This window comes from Cimex lectularius, unplaced genomic scaffold (genome assembly GCF_000648675.2).
Source record: "Cimex lectularius strain Harlan isolate CLEC.00 unplaced genomic scaffold, Clec_2.1 scaffold145, whole genome shotgun sequence".
Taxonomy (NCBI): domain Eukaryota; kingdom Metazoa; phylum Arthropoda; class Insecta; order Hemiptera; family Cimicidae; genus Cimex; species Cimex lectularius.
The window spans coordinates 922,549-943,905 of record NW_019392922.1 but is presented as its reverse complement, the minus strand read 5'-3'; the positions used below and the strand labels follow the sequence as shown (position 1 = coordinate 943,905).

The following is a 21,357-nucleotide window of genomic DNA, read 5'->3' as shown; positions in this document are numbered from 1 at the left end:
GGGTTGATTATTTTCATAATCGATATACTCAGTGCTTTTCTTAAATCAAGGACAATAATACATTCCGATTTATTTCATTACTGCTGAAGTTGTAATTAATTCCGTCAGTGTTTTCCTTGTTTTTGTGGCTCGCGGAAATCGGGAGATTTTGAAAAATTACCGTCCAGGATTTATGGGCGATAACAGTGGATGCGATGGATTAAAAAGGGGTGGTGGAACTGGATTGTTAGGACAGAGAAAGAGAAAGAGAGAGAATGAGAGGGAGGAGGAGAGGGGTTACAAAATAGACAAAGAAAGAGAGAAGAAAAAATTCACAAACATAAACAGTGAAATAAAACAGATTGAGGGAAACTGACAGAGTTAGAAAATTTGGAAATAGCAGGATATATATTGGGGGGATAGACAGACACGGGCAGATAGAAAAGTTTACAAGCAGACAGGCATACAGTCTGATAATGAGAGATGGATGGAAGCATATTGATTTGGTAAACAGAAAAGTATAAACAAAGAAAGATAGATTGATGGAAATAGGAACAGAGAAATATGTAGATAGACAGATAGAAATACAGTGGGAGTGATAGATAGATAGATAGAAAAATTTAGAGAGAGAGATATGTATAGATAGATGGATAAATAGATAAAGAGTCAACAAGTGAGGCACTTCTGACGTTTACATCTAATGATCTCTAGGAGGTAACTTATAAAAACGATTCAGCAAAATGAATGCACCCCGACGAAATTATGGATTTGGAAGACAATCCTAATAGTACTGAAAAGGGGGAGGATTTGGCTGAGACAAGGGCAGCATACAAAAAAGACATCCAAAAAAATTGGTGGTTGTTTTCAAGTTATGAAACTAGAACAGTACCAACTTTGAGAGGAAATCAGCAAAAACCAGGCAAAACAGAAATGTTAAAGGTTTTGGAGTGCCTTTTTCTCCAAGGGTAATACATTTGAAAAACAGTTTTCTAATCAAGTCATTGTTAGAAAGGACACAGGTTGCTTTATTTTGTCTAAAAATATTCCTGTCAGATGTAATTAGACTGTATTCTAACATAAACATGCTTGGATTATGGTTCAAGGTGTATAAAGAAATGGCGGGCATGGTAGGTAAGCAATCTGCTCACCAACAACCTACACCGCAAAAATGAACTGGTAACATATTTGGGCAGTCTTTCTAAAAGGAGCTGTTACAAAGAACTTCACAAAAGTAACGCATCAAAATAGCTATAAGACAACACAGACATATCCGGTCATGGGAAGAACGGCGTATCAATTCACAGGTTTAATCCAGAGCAATGTTTGCCCTTGTAACACTTCGGAATGAGAACCACGGTTTCTTCTCCTGTGAATTGTTTGAACGTGAAAAGATAATGTGAGATTCTTGGAGATCACGGGTCATAATAAATGAATTTTTAAATATGCGAAGCGTAGACGTATAGGCCAGAAAGACGTCTGACGATTCCAGAAAATATGAGACACGTTGGATTAAAACAATTCATAATCCATTAGGTTTCGTGGTCCGATTGACCATATAAATTCTTTTCAATAAATTAATCTTTAAGTAATGTATTAGTTGAGATAAAAAATGTCAGTGTCATGAGCGGGATTCGAACCCACGACCTTCGGCTAAATACGCCGCTGCTCTACCACTTGAGCTATCATGACTTCGATCCACTCGGACACCAACTTCCCATCTCAACCCCACCTTTTTGACTTTTTTATCTCAACCCACACCTTACTTAAAGATTAATTAAATTAAAACAATTCATAATATACTGGGTGTCCTTTTTAGATGGCCCAGCTGAATTTCTATTTGTCTAGTTTTATGAAAGTGATAAAAAAAATTAGTTTTATCTAACTTATTACAATAACTGGGTCATTTTTTAACCAATTGAAAATCCTATTGCACCAGTTTTTTAGCGTAAAATATCTTTTAAAATGATATGTCAGGATGTATAGGGTATTTCAAATTTTGAAGTTGAAATAGGCCTGAGGTACCCCGCATAATTTTTCCCCCAAAAGAAGAAAAACAAATTGACATAAAAAATATTAAACACGTATGTTTTATGTGCGTCACTGGTTCAAGGAAAATTCAGCTGGGCCATCTAGAAAAGACACCCTTATATGTTAGTATTAGGTGAGGAGTTTTTGGAGAATTTTTGAACTGGAGTAATTATTTAACCCTAGGTAATTACCTACAAGGTAGGCTAAGCTTGAAAGTCTGCAATGCTGCAGAAAGGGGTTAACCTTTTTTTAAAATCTGAGACGAGAAATTTGTTCAAATGAGTCCTACTTTCATTGTTTCGTTTGGACCACTAGTGTAGTTTACCAAAGTTTCGGGTAATTAATTTACTGAAAAGGCTAGATCAGTATAAATGGTTGTATCGGTGTGTCCTGTTGTGTAATTATCGGTAGACGTCCTTTCTTCGAGATTGGACATCTCGGATGCCGGAGCCGAGTTTAACAGTGGACTATCAATGGTGGTTGTGTCGGATTCCTTGGCTTCCCAGATAAAACGACAAGCCATTAACGTCTCCGCTATTTCTCCGGACGCGGCCCGCGGACAATGGGATTCCTCTCTATAGGCGTATAAACGGTCTGAATTATAAACAGCCTCCTAAATCCTTCCCCTGGGCTACAATGAGCGCTAATTTCCCGGCCGGGGCCCAGAGCTGAAGATTATCCGTGGAGAATGTGAAAACAAGATACTAATTGTGAAAGGAGTGTCACCTCGTTAGGGGGCCGGGTAAGACGCAGCACTCCTGGGAAAAATCTCCGGGGAAATTAACGCCTTTTAGAGGTCCGCGGCACTTGGAGACGGATAAATGAGACCTTTTGTATGTAAGTCGTCCGAAGGATAAGTGGAGACAATTACGTTTTATCTTACGCGCTACTGAAACCGTTTTACAGGAGGATTTGACGCAGCGCCTATTTATTAAACGGATAAATCACTTTTTGCAGCATCGTTAGCGCCTTTACACACGTAATGCCCCAGGAGATAACCGATGATCGGATTAGCGCGGAATGACTGCTTCGATGTGCATCCCCTTCGGCTTGAGAGTGTTTAATAACGTGTATCGGTTCTTCTGCTTCTCGTTTTAAATCTTTCCGCCGGACTTTTCGCATGGGACTTTGAAAACGGTGTCCCCGGCGGATCTTCGCTGAAAGATGTCTTCTCGGCCGTGATGAATCGTTAAGAATGCGGGGACGAGACGTTATGGGGCCTCGCCCGTTCGCTAAACCGATTTGTCTAGCCGTGGAGAAACGTGATTTACTCGCTGTAAGAGCCCTTTCAAAAATATTTATCATCCCTTCAAATCTGTAAACGTGTTTTTGCCATTCTTGAAAATTATTTACAACATATGTAAAAATCGTCGACCTGCCAGATTGATGAAAAATTATTTCTATACTGAACCGGAAATCGAATTCGAAAATCCAACAGTTATAAAATAAATGAGTTTTTGTTCAATCGCATTGTTTGTAGTGATTTAAGAATGGATTAATTGAATCGTAGATGGGGGTCTGGATGAGCCAACAGGTCGGTGAGAAGGGAAATCGGAGAAAGAATCGGTTGTAGCAATTATTCGGCAATAAACTACGGCAGGTCCCAGTGTTTGTGTGAGTGCGGATCCGGTTTTCGGGGGTGGGAAATGCGGGGGTGTTTATCACTTAGAAGGGGGCAACAAGTAGGGCGGATGGGCCCAATAAGTGACCACCGACGGTCATCTGTCTTCCCTCGGCTCCTAAAAAGGTTCCGCCCGGTCGCACCCTCTATTTGTGCCGGCCAATATCCACCCCGGTTCGGTCACCTACTGTTTAGACATATGGGACCGTCCCGGCTAAAGACTCGTCCTGTTATTGCCTCAGGGGCAAACATGGGGTCCGGTACGTTTGCAGAAAGGATCTCGAGAATGGCCATTTAATGAAAGCTTCCTCCCCCCCTGCCTGTGTCAAACCAGAAAGGTATTCCATAGCCCTTCCCCCCTGTTTGTCGAGGCGCTTATGTGATCGTAAATTACATAAGGGAATGGACAGAAAAACACCTTTGATTATTACAAATCGGTTGTCTTATCTGGCAGATTGTAAATCTTTCTAATCACAACATAGACTATACTTATATGGCGTTATATTCTTCATAAATACTCCTTTTTTATAATCTGCCTATTTTTACACATCCGCTTTATTTACAGCACAAGCTTATAAATTATGTTCTACAGCTTGTTGCTGGATAAAAAAAAGCTAGATAAAAATTGTGATGCCAGGTTTCTCAAATAAGTTGCACTGCGAGTGTGTGTGTGTGTGTGTGTGTGTGTGTGTGTGTTTATAAGGGTTCGAGAGAGTAGACGGTGAGCGAGAGAGAGAGAGAGAGAGAGAGAGAGAGAGAGAGAGAGAGAGAGAGAGNAGAGAGAAAGAAAGCAAACTAAAAATTCAAATAAAAATAGATGCAGATGTAAAGAGATACTGAGTGAGAAAAAAATAAAGGCAATGCATAGAAACGAAACATAAAAAAACCGAAGACGTAGATGTATAGTGCTGGTAGAGAGTGTGAGCATGAGAAAAAGCATAAGAATGATAGATAGTAAGAAGGTGAAAAAAGGGAAAGTAAAGGGTTGTAATAGGAAGGAAAGAGGGTGTGAGAAATAAAGAGACATACAGAAGAAATAGAAAATTGATTCGTAGATAAATACAGGTAAAAACACACAATAAAACAGAGTGAAAACAAGAAAGACAAAGAGTGTGAGAATAGGGAGGTGAGAGAGAGAGAGAGAGAGGGGAAGGGAAGAGATTGAGAGAACTAGAATGGGAAAATGAGGAAAATAGAGACAGAAAGGGTAACAAGAGAGAAAGAGAGAGAGAGAGAGAGAGTGAAAATAAACAGAATTTTTCAAAAATTCTTCATTTAAGGGAGTATTACCACTAGCACAACCACTCAGGCTGTAAAAAATCAGTTAAATGTCATACGTAACAATTTGCATTAATAAACCTAATAAATATTAATCAGAATGAAAAATGTAAATAAATTATTGTCTTTTATGTTAAAGCCAAAAATTATGAACACATTAGAAAAATGTAATATATTTATAATATTATAGGTATAAATATTAATTTTTATTATTCGTAGCTTTTTATATAATAATATCTGATCAAATTTTCTTCAAAATCTGGGAGCAACTGTAAAAAATATTTTGCGTAAATACTAAAGTTTAAATTTGTTGAACAAAAATCCGAATTGAAAAATTGAACCAAACAAATTAAAAGGGTAGACTCGCGTTCAAAATCAGTTAAATTTAAATTTAAATCTTTCCCCCAATGTGCTTAAGTATAAAGTGGTAAAAAATAACGAAACGTGGTGTACTTTGTGAGTCACTGAGTATCTTACTTGACCTATCTTCTGACTTTAAGACCTGTCATTCGAAATAAATTCGTTAAAAGGCTGAAATTAAATATACAAATTGGCTCTCGTTAACCACCTTTTTCTACTATAATTTCTCCTACGTCTTTCGCACCCTCTTAGACCAGACGCCGAACACAAAGGGTTGAATTATTAACAATGAAGAAGGGGGAAGAAGGGTGCCCTCCCCAAGGAGGCGTTTTACATGGTATACGGTAAATTTGAATAACTCATGAGAGAAAAAGTAAAACGACAAAAATAAAATCTGTCGTTTGAATCCGGTTAATTGACAGAATTTGTCTGAAGTAAAATTTTAGTAAAACTGCTCAAATCCTTCAAATTTCAAGGAATAATCGGATTATCTCGATATTATAAATTTGTTTAAAAATTCAGTGTTCTCCTTAGTCAGAATTTTAAAACTATTATTAATAATTGACAAGGTTAAGAAGTATGATGAATACGACGAACCATCCTATATAGGAACTATAATCTCCTGTTTAATCAGGACTTTTTCAGTGGATACCACTCTGGAGGCATATTTAAAGACGAGGGCGGCAGAAAAAGCCTGTTCATCGCCTAGATAGAAGAGGAAACTGGCCAACAAGTCCAACGCAACTTGACTTCCCTACTCTTGAGGAAAGAAAAGTCCTGAAGGATACACGGGAGCCCTTAACAAAACTGGAAATTGCCCTAAAGACCAATATTGGTCGCATTTTGCAAGTTCGTTAAGTTTTTAGCTTAAACCTTAACATCTTTCAGTTAATTAAGGTTTTTAGTTGAGATAAAAAGTCAGTGTCACGAGCGGGATTCGAACCCACGACCTTCGGCTCAATACGCCTATGCTCTAACCACTTGAGCTATCGTGACTTCGAGTTGGTGTCCGAGTGGATCGACGTCACGATAACTCAAGTGGTAGAGCAGCGGCTTATTTAGCCGAAAGTCGTGGGTTCGAATCCCGCTCGTGACGCTGGCTTTTTTATCTCAACCAAACCCTTAATTAATTTAAACTAATTCCATAACAATTCTATTTATTGATCATTTTCGACCAACGCGTTGTAGGGAAATCATTTAGAAGCAGTCTATCTACTTCTAACTAAACTCGTCGACTTGCCTTTTTTTGATAATTTGGTCTGATTGCAGTTTGTTAATTGAATTACCTTGTTTTGAAGAGAATGAAAGCTATTGACAACCAGGAGAAGATCGTCGGAGAACAGGAAGTATCTTCCTCTCACCAGACCAAATACAACTCCATCTCCAACTTGGTCTAATAAACTGAATAGTAAATATATATAAATAAATAATTATTAAACAAATTTCGCGATACCTAAATTAACCTAAACCTAAAATTCTTCTAAGATAAAATCCAAGTTGTTCTAATATAATGAATAGAAAAAATTAATAGTAAATATACATAAATAATTATAAAACAAATTTTCCCATAAAATAACCTAAAGTTTTTCTAAAACAATGGTTTTACTGGATTTTTAGAGGAACCCTTTTTTTGTTGTTTAAAAGTATTCATATCTCAGTGTATGTCCATGGATGTTTGAGCATAATATTTGATGAGAAAACTAGTATAATAATGGATTAAATATAATGTTCTTTCAAATTCACTAGATTTCGTGGTCCGATTGACCTAACATCGTCAACATAACATCTTTCAATTAATTCATCTTTATGTAAGGTGTTGGTTGAGATAAAACATCAGTGTCACGAGCGGGATTCGAACCCAAGACCTTCGGCTAAATACGCCCACTGCTCTACCACTTGAGCTATAGCTACGGCGTATTTAGCCGAAGGTCGTGGGTTCGAATCCCGCACGTGACACGTTCTTTAGAGTATTGGGATGTTGTCATTTATTTATTGTAAGGTGCACGTTACCAAAGTACATGGTTGTGAAATTAACACTTCAGCCATGATTTAGACTATTATCTAACTTGTATAAAAATATACATTGTAATTAAATTACCAGCTTCCGTAGATAAATATAACTGTGAATCCAAAAATTTTACAACTATTGTATTTTCTTTTATCGTTTCTTAATGTTCTGTAGAACCAAATGGCCAAATGAGGAGGTCAAAAACTAAAATAAAATAAAAAAGTACTAGTCGTAAGTAAAAGTACATGAACTTAATCGGTCGATACTTCCACAATTTTACTAAAATAAATATAGTTCTATTTTTATTTTTAATTTCAGGCCTTCAGAAAAAATATAAAGCATGCAAATAATGACGATATTTCCAGCACGCTATGTTTCTATTAATCACATTTATATTTTTTATCATTTAAAAACTTATTTTTTCAACAATTATTTATGTTAACGTCTATTTATATTAAGCAAAATAAAAATATATAGAGAATATATTTAACAAATATATGTAGGATGTGGAAAAAAGTGAATTTATACATATATATACAGGGTGAATTGCTACTCGTGCTACAAACTTCTCCAGTAGATTCTTCACCCTAAAATGAACAAAAAAGTTCATATTGTCCATGGTCCGATTCTCAACCATTTCAGAGTAATTTCGCTTTTTATCGATTTTGAAAGATATCACGTCCTGGCGTCGGAAAATCGTGATATCTTTTAATCTAAACATTTCTCTTAAAATCTATAAGCAACGTTGAAATCCCCGTTAATTTTTAGAGAGAATCAAAATCATAATTCCATTGAAATTTTTTAATTTAATTTAATGCCCATTTAGTATGTAATGCTTAAGAAGTTTACAAACAGCTAGAAGGTCAAGGAAGAAAGACCCAAACGTTTTGCCACCTTCATCTTCTTATTGAAAAATTAACGGGGATTTCAACGGTGCTTATAGATTTTAAGAGAAATGTTTAGATTAAAAGATATCACGATTTTCCGACGCCAGGACGTGATATCTTTCAAAATCGATAAAAAGCGAAATTACTCTGAAATGGTTGAGAATCGGACCATGGTCAATATGAACTTTTTTGTTCATTTTAGGGTCAAGAATCTACTGGTGAAGTTTGTAGCACGAGTAGCAAGTCACTCTCAAACATTAGCAATCCTTGAACCACCATTTTTTCTCTTTTTGTCATCAACATCTTGGTCTCACAACCACTAAATAAGAAAATGACGAGTGCGTTGGAAGCGTTATTAAATCAGGTAGTTTTCCTCAAATTTGCTGCCTTCTGAGACTAAAATTAGAAACTCTGGATTACTTTATACACTTTCCGATTTACACAATTTTCCACTCTTTTTGTAGTTCTGGCTGAAATAAAACACAAAAAATTAGCCCAAACATTTTGCCACCGTCATCTTCTTATTGAAAAATTAACGGGAATTTCAACGGTGCTATTAGATTTTCAGAGAAATGTTTAGATTAAAAGATATCACGATTTTCCGACGCCAGGACGTGATATCTTTCAAAATCGATAAAAAGCGAAATTACTCTGAAATGGTTGAGAATCGGACCATGGACAATATGAACTTTTTTGTTCATTTTAGGGTGAAGAATCTACTGGAGAAGTTTGTAGCACGAGTAGCAATTCACCCTGTATATATATATAAATTTGATTGAATATAAAAAATATATTTTGTATAGTATAAATTCATTTTTTCCACATCCTACATGTATTTGTTAAATGTAAACAATGTTTGTAAATCCCAGGCCCTGAAGATGATCTCAATAAAGATCGAAACGTTGGCACGATAAAGAAAATGTTGTTCTGAAACCTACATCACACCAGACCGCATCTCACGATTTCTGAATAATCATCGATTAACGATCACTAATCACAGATATGAACAATTTTGAAAACTTCACATTTTTTACATGCATTTTTTTCAATTATTTTTAAATAGAAGGTAGTTTTTATTTTATTTTTTATTATGTATTTTTTATTCAAATTCATGTTTTGCCATAGTTTTTTTCAATTCTAAAGAATTGTTGAGACTAGGCGGACCGTTATGTCTGAAGTTCCGCCCAATGTAATTTGGCACCTGGCTCGCCGTACCGTTCAGCAACCCCTATTTGATTATCGCGCCACCCGATAGATGGAGCTTAAATAGTGAATAGAAATATAAACTATTTTACCCGGGGGGGACGTCAAATCGACTTATTAAGAAACTGCATTGAACCGAGGGAAAAATATTAGCAGGCTTGGGTGGCCAGTCGATAGGGCTTTTCAAAATCGTCCAACTAGAAGATACTTTAATTATTAAAACAATAACGATATTTAAAATCATAACGAAGCGTGTTATTTCACGGCTAGATGTAAACGATAAAACGAGCTGAAAATTCCGGAAATATGGATTGTGCATAATTTAGGAAAGGCGGATCTTGATAATGTCATATGATCGTATGCGATAATATTATTAAAATATCCTTCGGCCACATGCCTTGGAAATCCTTGAACTAATGACGCTTGTAGAGAAAGTAAATATTAAGACAAAAAAAACGCAAATTAAAAGAGAAAAAAGAAATAGTAATTAAACTTTGTTGTACGTCGAGGATGTTTATTCCGGTCCGGAGATGAGGTGGGGCTTCAGAATTTTCAAGTGGCCATTAATTTGCCGTTTGGAGTATGTGGCCCTTTTGAAATGGGCCGATTGTGTGGGATTTCACCCAGTCAGTGTCTTTTCAATCAGACAGGAAGTGACTAACCCGTACAGCATACAAACCATATCGCCCTTAGCATCTTTACTTTATAATTTCACCTTATAAAAGCGTGTAATTTAAAAAGCTATCTTTAATCAAAGATGTTTTTTTAGTTTTTCAACATGTCCATTTTGTATTGGTTTTTTCGCGAAATTTTTTATTTGAAGTGATACGGGAGCGATGAACTCTGATACCTAACATTTGACATTGGTCGTGGAGTGAGAGTTGATAAGGTGCGAAACGAAACGGTCCCAATAGAACCCGTTACACCATTTCTGATAAAACTCGAGACCTAATACAACTACTCCTTAAACGGTCATGAAATATATCTGGAAAAGACGGTATGACATCCGTTGCGTAAAATCCTCTCCCCCCGCTGACCTCACGTATTTCGACACAGCGACTCGGCTCGGTGTTGTCTTTCGATTTTTCTTTCCTTCTTCAACGGACATAACGCGATAAACCGACTCTTGCCTAATCGCTCGCAATAACAATCACTACTTTATATGGGATTCCTGGCTGTTTACCTAACAACAAAGTCACGGCCGGGTGGCTCTTTTATAGCTTCGGTGCTTAAGAGCAAAAAAAAAATAAAAACGCTTTATGATAAGGAAAAAAATTGGCCGGGAAAAGATATCTTATCGCTAGGCCTTATCGACTTCGCCTGGTATTACTTAAAGTGAGCTTACTCCTTTAGACTTCAGTCAACAACAAAAGGACTTGCCATTATTACGACCTTTGTTCCTTACTCTATTTGGTTAGGCGGCTCAAAAACCAAACACGCCACGGAAAAACAGTTAAAATTTAGGCTTCCACAGAAAAGATATAGTCTGGGGCTAGAAAGCAAAAAAAGACTACAAAAGCTATCAATCCTGATAGCCAAGCTGCGTTGAGAGTATTGGCTTCACTTCAGGTAAAATAAAGTACAGAATGGTTTTGCTTGGGTGTACTAGTGTAGTAGGAATAAAATAAACATATCTAGGGTATCTGGCACCGATGAAAGTAGAATAACCAAAAGGCCGATAGTCTAACCAAGGATTCGCAACATCGCCACCAACATCATATGTACCATGTTAAAAATTCATACAGCAAAAAAGGGTGGCACAAAAAGCCACGCAAAACATTTAGCTAATAATATAATAATATATTACCTGAACTTACAAAAGCAGGCAATACACATACCCGATGCAACGCTACGCGACGCTACCCGATGCCTTTTCACCTTTTGGTAGGGTATGCATATGTATGCGACGTCAAGCGCACGCCTCTTTTGTTTTTAATGCATTATTTTGAGCAAAACCATGTAATAAATTGTTAGTTAAACTTAATTGTTTTAAATAAATTTATTCCGGTGTTTTGATAAATTTTCTTCCTAACCATCATAATTAAATAATTTTCATATAAACTTATGAATTTTTGATCTCGCTTAATTTGGTTTACATTAAAATAGGAATGTTGTAATTAATATAACGACAAAATTATATATACTTAGTTCGAAATAAACTACAAAAAATATGAGTGTCCGGTTCTGACGATAGTCGACGAAAATGGTGAATTTTATGAGCAAAACCATGAAATAAATTGTTAGTCAATTTTTATGAGCAAAACCATGTAATAAATCGTTTGCCAAATTTTATGAACAAATCCATGTAATAAATTGTTAGTCAAATTTTATGAACAAAACCATGTAATAAATTGTTAATCAATTTTTATGAACAAATCCATGTAATAAATTGTTAGTCAAATTTTATGAACAAAACCATATAATAAAATGTTAATAAATTTTTATGAACAAAACCATGTAATAAATAGTTAATCAATTTTTATGAACACATCCACGTCATAAATTGTTAGTTAAATTTCATGAGCAAAATCGCGTAATAAATTTTAGTTAAATTTTATGAGGAAACTCATGTGATAAATTTTAGTTAAATTCATTATACCAAAAAATGGTATTCCGGTGTTTTGATCAATGTTCTACCAAACCATTAAAAATATTTTTTTTGTAAATAAAAACTAATGAATTTTTGATCTCGGTTAATTTGGTTTATGTTAAAATAAGTATGCTGTAATTTATATAACGACAATACATGTAGTTTGAATAAAAATATGAGTGTCCAATTTTTTTTTGTCTTCAACTGTACTGGAAGCTACCCGACGAAAATCTGGACAGTGGGCATCGCGTAGTCTAGATTAGGGTAGCATTGCGTGTCATCGGGCATCGTTAAGAATTTCTCGCCTAAACTTATATTAAAGCTCTTCGGAATGCAGACTTGTTAATATTATTGTTAAAATATGTAAAATGAGTATTGCAATAGAAAACCTTCATTGTGCTTAATACTGCCAAGCACACAGGATATAAGTGTAACGATGAGGCTGGAGCGGTAGCCACAGATGCTCAGCATTACATGTAGGACTATAACACATCCTTAATTTCGAACTTTCACAAAAGGACGACCAAGGAGTCCTGTTAAAGACTCAAACTTGTTGGAAAGAGAGTTGATCAAGAAAATTTTACAATCTGCTGTATCAAGATTAAATTTAGGATCATTGCAGATCTGTTGCATTGCCGACTCAATAGGCACTAAACATAATGGAACTGATAAAAAATAACATGTATCGTTATTTTCGGTCCAAATACACAGGACATAGTGGTAACGAAAAGGCCGACTAGACAGATATCATCAGCATCACGGCCTACTTTTTCTGGTTAGGTGCTGTTGTAGTGGAAGTTGTCTGAAACTTAATAAACGAATTTACCCTTAAGTAAAATTTCAAACGTCCTGAATGGAAGTAATTCCTAAGGAGTTGAGGAGTCACACCTGGTGAAAAGAGACAGGTAAAAAATTCGATCAAGAAAGTTGCAGTTCAAGGAACACTCCCTCTAAAAATTATAACCTGCTCCATCAAAGACGGATAACGGAATCATTGCAGGTTTGGTAAATAGATTTGATTTATGATGAATAAATAATAAGAAATCTTGCAGTCTTTACATCCGACTTATATCCGTCTGCTGACAGGTGCTGAGGTAGTGAAGGTTGGCTGAAACTTATTAGGCGAAGTTTGTAAGCTTGTAAGGAGCTTATGTTAGTATACTTCTGCCACAGTCTTTTACATCTAGGTAAGTTTGTACCAAACAGTTTTGAACCTACCGTTTGTGTTAAAAAAATCTGAAGACGCTATGCTCGATGACTTATCTACACCTATATGATAGTGCAGTTTATGCAGTAGCTTCTAATATTGCCAGATGAATTATCTGATTCGCTTTTTTGTTATTTTGGAGGCGGTCATGTTCGAATTTTGAGATAGCCCGATCTAGTTGAATCTTTAGTCTGATTGTGTCATATATATGGACATCCTCAGTAAAATTTGGTCTACTTTTAATATTTTTTCTTCCAATTGGTTAATTAATTTTGTATGAAAGATGTATTTCAATTAAACAATACTGCATATATAAATCGTTATAAGGATCGCGTGAGAAATTACTAAATTTAACGGGGGAAAGTGTTTTCTTTTGTTTTCCACCCCTGATTCGGACCCTCCGCCCATGGGGGTAACAGGTACCCGCCGAAAGGGGACGCAAATGAACCCTGTGAATTTCCTATCGGGACTGATTGGCAGTAAAAAGGGGGGAGGACTTATCTAAGTAAGACATTCCTCAGACCTCTCTCTTTCTCTTTCACTCGGGATACTTAATGTATTCCCGATGCCCGGACAAATCGGCCTCTTATTAGATGCCACGGGCGTAAGATTTGTCAAGGAATTAACATAATGGACGACATTATTGTGGGAACTTTGCCCGAATGTCGGATTCGGGGAGAAGGGTGATGCAAATTCGGGGCGACACGAGCTCCAGCCAGCTCACACAGCCTGGAAAATTCCTAAATTACCGGGTCAAAAAGTTAGAAGAAAACAAAATAATAAGAATATTATGTAAGAAGGTTGATGGAGTCGCCTGACTATAGCTTAAGGAGTTTAAAGGCTTATAAAGTCACCTAGAAATCAGAAATATCCGTTCTTTTATTGATTATAAATAAATAATTTTAAAGGAATTTTTATTCTATTTATTTTCAATTAATTAATCTTTAATTAAGGTTTTGGCTGAGATAAAAAAGTCAGTGTCACAAGCGGGATTCGAACCCACGACCTTCGGCTAAATACGCCGCTGCCTCAAAAATGGCGAAAAGAGGGGAAATTGGAACGGTTGTAAGTTGTGAGGGGAATTTGGTGGGGATCGAAGTCACGATAGCTCAAGTGGTTAGAGCAGCGACGTATTTAGCCGAAGGTCGTGGGTTCGAAACCCGCTCGTGACACTGACTTTTTTACCTCAACCAAGACCTTACATAGAAAGAATAATTAACCGAAAAAAGTAACTTAGTCAATTGACCATTAAATCGTAAATGGATTAATACTTAATAAGTAAAAGAAGTATCACTTTACTAAACAGCTCCCCGTGGCCACTTCATAAGTCGCTGAGAATCCAATCCTGATTACACGACAATTGAAAATGGCAAAAAGAGAGAAAATCGGTCGGTTGTGATGAGAAGTTGGTGTCCGAGTAGAACTTAGTCACGATAGCTCAAGTAGCGGCGTATTTAGCCGAAGGTCGTGGGTTCGAATCCCGTCTGTGACACTGACTTTTTTATCTCAACTGAAAACCTTAATTAATTGAAAATAATTTATTTGGTGAAGCGGACCACAAAACCTAATCAATTCTTATTTATTTTAAGTTTCTATTTTGTACAAAGTTTTTCTCCGTTCTCAAAACAATAACCGATAAATTCGACGTTATTAATTGTGTGAACGGTTTTCTACTCTGGCATGCAGGTAGTATGCTGAATTAGCGAAGATCGAAGGAGGAAAATCCCTTTACGGCGTTATTCATGTCCCAGGCCAATCAGCGTGACAGGCGTGTAAGATCCGCTTAGCGTAATGATGATAAAGTTATGCTCCAGAGGTAAAAACGGTCCACGGGAGGACTTCCATTCACAGATATAAAGTGCAGCATTTCAAGCAGGTCCCCATAGGCTTTAATTATATCATCTTGGGAATGCTGTTGGTCCGAAAACACAAGAAATGGATGGGACATGTGACAAGGCGCCAGATAGAAAAGGGAACAGAATCGCGACCTATGAAAGATATCACAATAAATGGCACAAAAGCAATTAAAAACCTAATATTGTACGTTTGAAAATTTTAAATCGTGAATTTGTGTCCTAAAGTCAGCGAGGTGAGGAATCTAGTTTGATCACCAGGTCCGACTAGCCTAGTGATATTTCTATGTTGAGTTTTAACAAAATATCTCAAACTCAGCATGACATAGTTTATGAGACATACTGAGATTTTCTCCAAGTCCAGAACTGTGATGAAACTTGTAGTCCGCTCCTTTCCGAATTTTCGCCAAAATAATTCCTTAAATTTTACTACAATTATTAGGTATTGGATTCTGGATTCTATTGGATTCTGCTGGGTGATTTAGTTCTGGTCGTTTTTGATCATTTTTGTCTGGCAAATCCTCACTGTCAGCCGTATCAGCCAGATGGCCATCTTTACGTTTATAACAAAATATTTAATATTACGATATAAATTTTGCGTTTTGTCGTTTTGAAACTCTCAACCGTTCATTTTGTCCCTTGGTCATGTTTCGTAATCATAAGTGATGGGTTTTAGCAAGATATATTACAAAGTATGTGATGCTAATTTTGGCGATTTGGTGTCCGAGAGGATCGAAGTCACGATAGCTCGAGTGGTAGAGCAGCGGCGTATTTAGCCGAAGATCGTGGGTTCGAATCCCTCTCGTGACACTAATTTTTCATCTTAACCAAAACTTTAATGAAAAGAATAGTTAATTGGAATTACCTATTGAGTTCCAATTTTTATAGACTAATTTTATTACATCGCTTTTCATTATGTATATTATATTCTCAGTTATTTTTCCCAAATATGGTAGGCAAATGAATTTACGCTTATTTTTTCTTCCATATTTTAAATTTGCATAATCTATAATGGTAGTTTTTCTGTTAGTAGATTTGATTAATTCGTCTATTAATGAGTCTTTGTACCCGTTATTGACTGCTAGGGTTTTGATTATGTTTACTTTTTTATTGTATATTTCTGGGTTCAACGATGTTCTTAATAATCTGTCAATTAGGGTAATAAAGCCTGCTATTTTGGGTGGAAATGTATAAGGGCAGTATTACCTTTATTTCTGGTCAATGCTAGTCTAGAAAATTTAAGTTAAAAACAACTTAAAAGTTCCTCCTCACTTCCCGACCAAAAAAATATCGTCGATATGTATAAACCATTTTATTACTTCACTGCTTATCCATAACAGTTCGTGGTCCGATTGACCAATTAACTTTTTTCAATTAATTAATGTTTATTGGTTGAGATAAAAAAGTCAGTGTCACGAGCGGGATTCGAACCCACGACCTTCGGCTAAATACGCCACTGCTCTACCACTTGAGCTATCGTGACTTTGATCCGCTTGGATACTAACTTCCCATCTCAACCCCAACCTTTGAATTTTCCCTCATTTTTGCCAGTTTTCAAATGTCGTGTACGCGGCGTATTTAGCCGAAGGTCCTGGGTTCGAATCCTGCTCATGACACTTACTTTTTTATCTCAACCAATACCTTTCATAAATATTAATTTACTGCTTATGTTTATATTATTTGAAAATGGAAGATTATTTTCAAAATGATTCATAAAGAGACGAGCACAGAGTGGGGATAGTAAAGATCCCATTGGTAGTCCATTCATAAAGTAATATTCATTGTCAAATTTAAAATAATTTGATTCAATATAAAAGTGTCAAAAATGATATTATTTCATTTATAACAAGAGAATTTATATTTATACAATTTTACAAACAATTTTAAATTTAAGAAAGATGACAAAGAAGTCAAATTCAGATCAAATTGGTCATATATAGCCAACAGTTTAATAAGGCCATTTTGATCTGAAAATCCTTGCTTTCTTGATTTTTCAAAAGCGTTTCGGCATTTTTTTTTTCTTTGGACTTTCTATAGGTCATTTCATACTCCCACACTGAAGATGACGTGAAGCCTACCAGTATAATCGGAAAAGGCGAAACTACAAGTTCATCACCTCACATGTTCCGGGGCTTTTAGTAGTGAACAATATGGAAAAAATCTAACGACCTCACTTCCGCAGTACCCAAGGTATGACCATCCAGATTAAAATTAAGCCATCCTGTATGAAAGGAATTACTTTACTTTTTTTATTCTACGTTCGTTAAATTTAAACGTTAAAAAAATTCTATTGATCAAACAACTGGATAAACTTGGGCTCGAATTCTCTCCGGGCTTGATTTACTTGACCTGGAGTCTAATCTTGCATTGCCCTATTTATTTATTTTTCATTATTTACTTTGTCCAAATAACAGAGGCTTATTTTTTGTAAATTAAATAGTAAGTTTAAATTGCTCGAGGGAATAAATACTTTTTTCGATTACGTGGCAGTTCTTTAATTTTAGATGCTTAGAGCAATGTAAATATTGAGAAAAAAATTTAAAATTTGGCCATAAAATTATTGTACTTTGTTAAAATGGAATATTCTGTACCGTCAAAAAGATTTATTATTCTAAAATTATTCTATTTTCCAATGAAGAATTAATCTTTATCAACAGAAGAATATCGAGCAAAAAGAATTCTAAGAATGGGCCACGAACCAAAGTCTCCCAAGGTAAAGCCAGGATTAAACACGGGGAAATCTCGTCACAATTCTTTCTCAAGGTAAATTACTTGTTTGTTCGTTTTTTCGTCCCTCCGGCACCTCGGAGGAATTCGAAATGTGGCCAAATTTAAACAAAAAAAATGCATATTTTTCTGGGGAAAAATTGGTCTTTTGAAAAACACAAGTCAACCAGGGAAAATTGCATTTTCACAAAATCAACCGTTCAATTATTCTTTAAATAGAAATTATATTTAAAAATTTAATTTTATAAGAAAAATAGTTATTAAATTAACGTTAATTGTTTAATAATAAATTTACTGGGGTTCACAAGTAATTTATTAATTAAAAGTTTAAACTACTGCTGTTTTCCTGAATTTTAGTACGTTATCAAAGTAGATATAATCAATAAAAAATTCAATAATAACAAAAATCCTTACATTTATTCATACTCAAAAACCAATCGCCTAAAATTTTTTTATTATTTTATGCTTTTATTTTCAGGAGGTTCGAAATATGATGCTAATACAAACAGAACAATGTTCTATTATGCTTGTTTCATTTGATAAAGATAAGCCGTTGTCATCTTAGGGTAGATAATCCGCTTATTGTTTTCTCGTTGGGCGTCTTATCCTGTCTTTTTTTTCCTTTTTGCCTCCGGCATTTTAAACCTTTGACTGGGAACATTTCAGCCTGCATGTTCCAACTTCTCGGGTCCGTCATACGCGTCTCTGCCTTACAACTTTGATTGGGTCTGGGTTATAAACAGGGCGAGACAACAAGGGTAAGCAGTGTAACCGTTCATCACCATGCAGACACCCAAAACTTTACTGACTGTGTTAATTTAAACTCTAGTATTTTTTTATAGTAATATCAAGGTAAAATAGAACTATAGGTCTTTAGCATTTGACTCTTCTTTGGTATATAGTTTACCTTAAATGACTTTATCTTTTGTATTTATATTTATGGCTGTTATTTATTATTGGCATAAAAAATTCTTTTGGCAAGAAGACTTTTCTTTGTTTCTTTTTATGGTGTGAAGTTGAGCTGATGATGGTCTACAGGGTCAGCCGTTAAAATAGTGCATTATCTCTGTAGGTGCATCCGCCACCTCAGTGAGCACATTTCGGCCGGATCTAACATGATTTAACGTAGGGGCGACGTGCATTAGTCCACGTCATTAATAATATACCGTCCTCCGAGTGAGACATCCACCTTGATAAGGGCCGTGAAATCAAATGTCCCGGTCGAGGATGAATTGCGCGGGGCGATTGTAATTTACGAGTCCTGTCCGAGGTTTTTCCAGACGGTGTTAAAAGTCACCCCGGCATGGAGCATATTCCTCGTTCATAATTAAACTATAAATTAAAGGGAAAGGAGTCGGTTGCGTCGGAACGCGGACCGTGACGCAAAAAGCGCCGAAGACTTGTCCGCTGTAATTTGTTGTCAGAGGAGGGAGAGAAATTGAAATTGCCACGAGCTAAGTGTGATTTTACGAGATACGTACTTTTTTTCTACCAGGTTTAGTAGATGTAAAATGTCCATCGCCAGAACTATTTTTACTTGTCTACCCGCAAGATTTTTTTATTGAAGAACATTAAAATCTCAATTACAAAAACAATAGTAATTATTGTTTCTATAACCAGTCTAAGGTTAAGTTTCAATTTATTACTATATATTTTTTATTCGATCATATTCGCAAGTTGAGATTATTTTGGCCAAAGCGATATTCCTGTTCTATCAATGCTGGCATCGCACAAGGGTGCATTCTTAGACCACTCCTTTATATACTGCTGGCATTTCCATTCCCCCCAAAACAATCCCTTTTTTGCTGAAAAAAACAGCAATCCTTTCTTCGCGTAAGGATCCCGTCACTCCATCAAGAAGCCTGCCTACCTACAAAACCTATGATCTATGGATGAAGTGAAAATTAAAATAAATGCAAGAAGGACCAATCTATTAAATTCCAGCACAGGCAAATTACGCCTTCAGATATTTATTTTAACGGAATTTCACTACCCTTCGTTGAAGTAGGACTTTATTTGGGACTTGATGTTGACCAAGTAAATATATGGTAGCAGTTCAAAAGTCTAAAACGGAAATGACTATACGAACGTTATCACTATTATCACCACTTCTAGGAAAAAAAAACTGAAATAGAGATTGATTGTTTGAGAGAGAAAGAGAGAGAGAGAGAGAGAGAGAGCGAGTGAGAGGGGTACTTCATTATCACTTAGTAATCGCATTGAATTTCGATAAAATCCAGAGGTTTTTAGGCTGAAGTGCAACTAGCCAACAGAGAAACAAAAATTCTACTTTTTTGTTAACTACAAAAATTTGTGTACAAGGGCTTTAAAGGGTGTTTAAAACAAATCATAAATTATTTTAAAAAAAATTGTTCTACTTAGCTCAGAGCGTCTTACGATTTTTATTACGTTTTATGTATCCAATCTCATTCAATATGATAGTGGATATTATTTTTCAACGGAATTTAACTACCCTTCCTTAAACGAGTACATTACTTCGGACTTCATTTTGATAAAGTAAATATTTGGAATCCGTTCAAAAGAAGAACTTTACCAACGTTATCAATATTATCACCATTTCTCGACAAACGACCCCAATATAAAAAAAAGAAATTAAATAAAAATATATCACCATGACTCCCGAACCTATATGGGTTCGATCTTTGAGAGTCATCACAGAATACATTGATTTCAGTCACAAGTCTTCAGAAATTTCGTTAACCCTCCTTTTTACGTGAAAAATATCACCCTACACACTGAAATGGGATTGATTGATCTCTGTTACAATTAACGAGAGAGAGAGAGAGAGAGAGAGAGAGAGAGAGAGAGAGTGAGACAGACAGACAGACAGTGACAGAGAAAATAGAGAAAGAGGGAGAGAGACACAGACAGACGGTGACAGAGAAAATAGAGAGAGAGAGAGAGAGAAACAGACAGTGATAGAGAAAATACAGAAAGAGATAGAGAAAGAGAGAGAGAGAGAGAGAGAGAGACAGACAGACAGAAAGAGAGATAGACAGACAGTGACAGAGAAAATAGAGAAAGAGAAAGAGAGAGAGAGAGAGAGAGAGAGAGAGAGAGAGAGAGAGAGAGAAGAGAAAGATAGAGAGTGTGAGGGTACTTTATTATCACTTAGCAATCACGTTGAATTTGGTTAAAATCCAAAGGTATTGTGAAGTGCAACTAGCCAACAGAGAAACAAAAATTGGTCTTTATCCAGCCAACAAAGTCTATGTTTTCAAACAGTTGTATTCAATGGCTTTAAAGCGTGTTTCAAACGAATCTTAAATTATTTTTTCAAAAATAAATTGTTCTACGTTTCTGTGAGCGACTTACGATTTTTAGAACGTGATATGTACCCAATTCTCATTCGAAGATATCATTTTTCAACATATGTAAAAAAAACTGTTTCTAGCCAAATGTAATGACTGAAATATATTCACCACACCACCAAGGCAGAAAACCATTTTTTTTTCAAATTATTTGAATTACTTTAAATAGTTTGGGATAGTCCTAAGGCCCTTTGTCAAGAAAGCTCGGACACACACTTATTTTTATCATCCTAGTATAATCAACACAAAGTATCGGTGATCCCTCGTCCATAGACTCTTTTTAC

General features: G+C 35.8%; 1 protein-coding gene and 1 non-coding gene across 2 annotated transcripts in view; both read right to left on the bottom strand.

The window, feature by feature from the left end:
- The window catches only part of LOC106669168, an 86,270-nt gene that overhangs the window by 14,677 nt on the left and 50,236 nt on the right, over positions 1-21,357 (bottom strand). The window lies entirely within an intron of this gene.
- Positions 6,189-6,262, bottom strand: Trnan-auu. The gene has a single exon. It is a non-coding gene; the product is annotated as a tRNA-Asn (tRNA).